Below are 3,746 nucleotides of genomic sequence, written 5' to 3' on the forward strand. Positions count from 1 at the left end.
TTATGGCACCCATGAGTGAGCAGAGAACAGGGAGATTTGTGACTCAGTCATCAACTTACAGTTTATTCATTTCCTCATTCCTCTATTCCTTCCTTCATTTAAAAATTATTTATTGAATGCATTCTATGAGCTACATGTTGCCTACAAAAGGGGGAGAGAACAGGTAGCTTTCCTCCCTTCATGGAGTTTTTGAGCTGGAGAAGACGCATACACTCACAAAGACATATGTAATTATAGATTGTGGTAGGTGTTACTAAGAGAAAACATAGGCTTATGTGAGAGAGTAATAGTATGAACCACATTTAGACCAAGAGGTGGGTAGGAAACATATGGACAGCAAAGCTTCTCTAGGTCTGGACCTGCTGGGTCTCAAGGAGCTCAGGCAGGTGAGCAGAGGGCATTTGAAGAGGAAGTAATGGGTAGACCCAGTTCTAATCTTTGTGGAGATATAATATTCGCTTCTTAAACTGGGTACTGGTTACTATTCACTTGGAAAATGTGCTATACACATGTGATTTGCATGCTTTTCTCTATGGTTATATGTTAGCAAAATCTTTTAAAATTTTTTTACAAATTCTTATGCCACAAAACTTATTTTTCTTGCCTTTGTTTTAGCATAAATAACACGTCTCTGCAAGATGTTCCGCATAATTTGCGTATCAGTGACTGTAATATTAAGTTAAACAACTTGCCTTCAAATATTTTTTTGTTCTTACCCTCAAATGAGATTGTGCCTTTATCTCAACTGGTCATAACATAGTCTCTAGAAATAGTAGTTTTAAAATTATTATTTATGAACCTCTTCTTCAGGTCCATGAAGTTTTATTTTTGTTCTAATTTCCTTGTGTTTTATTGAAGTGCCACTTCAGTTGTGTTTAGTTTCCACACATAGTTTATTTTTATATGGAAAACTCATTTATTCTAAATAAAAAATATTTAAAAAATTTAAAACATAAACATTCACATTTAGATCTGTTTCTTTTGGTAATAAATAGCAAGTAATAGTTGATAACAAATAACTATAGCTAGAACTAATACAGAAATAATTTCATTTTCTGACAAATTCTACAATCTGAGGATCTTCTGTGGTTTCGCCTACCCCTTCAAATGTATATGAGATCTTGTTTAAGTTAAATTTAATTGCCTCGATAGTATTTAGTTGGCATTCCCATCTGTCTTAGTTCAGGTTGCCAAGACAAATTACCAAAGACTGAGTAGTGTAAACAACAGAAATCTATTTCTCACAGTTCTGGTGACTGGAGTCCAAGACCCAATGTCTGATGAGGACCCAATTCCTGGTTTGCAGATGGCCATTTTTTGCTGTGGTTCTAGCATGGCAGAGAACAGAGAGAAGGGAAGCAAGTCCTCTCGCTAATCCCATCACAAAGGCCCTACTCCTGTGACCAAACTTCCTCCCAAAGGCTCCACTTCTAAAATCATCACAGTGAGGGGTAGGATTTCAACATGTGGGTTCTGGGTGGGACACAAACATGCAGTCCACAACACTATCATGTGTTCAAAACAAACCATAAGGTCAAATTTGATGTGTTTCATCAAGATGTCTATCTTTTGGTAGATCTATAAAATATTTTGTATAATTGTTGAATCTTTTCCAAGAATGTCATCGCTATCAGCATATTTGAAGTCATGTCTCCTAATGCTGAATACAAATAGAGTCCTATGTAGCTTCTGTATTTTGGGAGCCAACATTCTGTCTTATTTACGTCATTTTTTCCAACCATGTTAGTGCCATCTCAGAGACTTTCCTTGACAACTGAAAAACATTATTAACGTAAAACTAAAATTGCTTTAATGTTTTGAGGATTTAAGTCAAGTATATCAGTATTTTATAAACACAAAAATATTTGCAATTCTACCACTTGATGCCCATGCTGTTCCCGTGTGAATGGAATGGACAGATGTGCTGTCCACCACGGCACTCACTCCTGCAGCTACTGAAGAGTTTGCTTGTGATGGCTCACAAGAGTCCCTCCATGGGAATTGTTCCCCCTGAAGGGAGCTGCCTCACCCATGATCATGCCGTTTCTCTGGGAGCAGCATCTGTCTAATAACTTGTCAATTTGGAAGTGCCACTGTGGGACAGTTCAGAAGTGTCATCAGTACCTGCTTCATAACTTTCATAGTATTAACCGAGGCTTCTATTTTAACTGCAACTGCATCAGAGTTCAATTTCTTCCTTGCCTCAATTCTGTTTCCTTTACTGTCCCTCTGAAGGACAGTTCCCTTCTGAGGGACACTGAGTGTTTTCTTCCGTAAAAATGAATGAACTTCAGAAATCTTAGTCTGGCATGACCTTCTCATAAGAGCACATGTCTACAGAGCACACCAAGTACCCAGGCTTCTTAGGGCTATGAAAGAGTATCCTGACCAACTACTGAGCATCCTGACCTGTTTGCTGCCATGTATGTTGGATGGAAAGAATTGGACCATGGAGGACTTGTTTTCTGCAAGGCAAGATCTTCTATTCTTCTTTTGGTGCAAGATGCACAGAGGTGCCAAAACAAATCATTAGAACTTGCACTATATTCCTTCTATATGTGGACAGATCTGTTGGCTCTTCCCTACGTGTCCCTCTGCTCAAAAGAGAGATTAACAAACTCTAGGGTGTTTGTTTATACTGATAAATAATACCCAAAGGTATAAGAAATTTTTACTGCCTATATACCCGCTTTATATTTTCTATTTACGTGTAACAAACTATACTAAACTTAATCGCAGAAGACAACAGATCCTTATCCTTATCATCATCCTCCTCCTCCTCCTCCTCCTCCTCCTCCTCCTCCTCCTCCTCCTTCTTCTTCTTCTTTTCTCTTATAGTTCTAGGATTGACCAGGTTTAGCATCTTTATCCTCACCTGTGGTCTCTGGGGCCATCTTGAAAACTTCCTCATATAGTTTGGCAGCTAATATTGCTATTAGTTGGAGGTTGTCGGTCTATGTAAGACTGTTGGCCCATACATCCTGGGCTTCACAACTGTAGAACAACAAGGTTTTCAAGATCAAGGGCTCCTGAAGAGAGCAAGGCAGAAGTTGTTTGCCTTCAAAGTCAGAAGTGAATCACTTAGACCAGCCCATATTCAAGGAGAAGAGAATGAGACTCTACTTCAAGTTGGGAGGCAGATCATGACTTTTGAAAGAACTGTATTCCAAATGAAGGAATAATATGATGAAACTTCATGGCAAAGTGGAAAGGTCATTGGACTGGGAGTCAGAAGACTTGACTTGGTGACTACTTTGCTATGTAAGATCACTTTAACACTCTCTATGTCCTTAGAAGACTGGAGGGGGAGATGTTAAAATAGCATCAATGTCCTTGCTTCCTGGGTCTCCCTTCATTTGTTTTCAACTTATCTAGAGATTAAACCACACTGAAAGCATACCAGGGTGGTTGTCCTTTTTCTTGTGAGGCAACTTCTGCAGTAATTCTTGAGACAAGATAAAAAGACAAAAATCCTTGTTTCTTATTGAGAAGTGGCTTGAAAATGAAGATAACTGCAGCAGCTGATGCTGAAAACTTTTGGTTGCAAGTGACAAACATGACTTAAATAAGCTTAAGTAGTGAAAGAGATTTGGTAGTTCATGTGGTTGGGATAGGGAGGGGATGATGGAACCAGGACCCCCATGTTTCTAGGACTCTTTCTGCCTTTTGCTTCTGTTCCCTTCCAGATACAAGCTCCACTCTCTTCTCCATTCTCCACAAGATCAGGCATACTTGGTGGTTGGTCA

The sequence above is a fragment of the Sciurus carolinensis genome, chromosome 3, assembly GCF_902686445.1.
Source record: "Sciurus carolinensis chromosome 3, mSciCar1.2, whole genome shotgun sequence".
Lineage (NCBI taxonomy): Eukaryota > Metazoa > Chordata > Mammalia > Rodentia > Sciuridae > Sciurus > Sciurus carolinensis.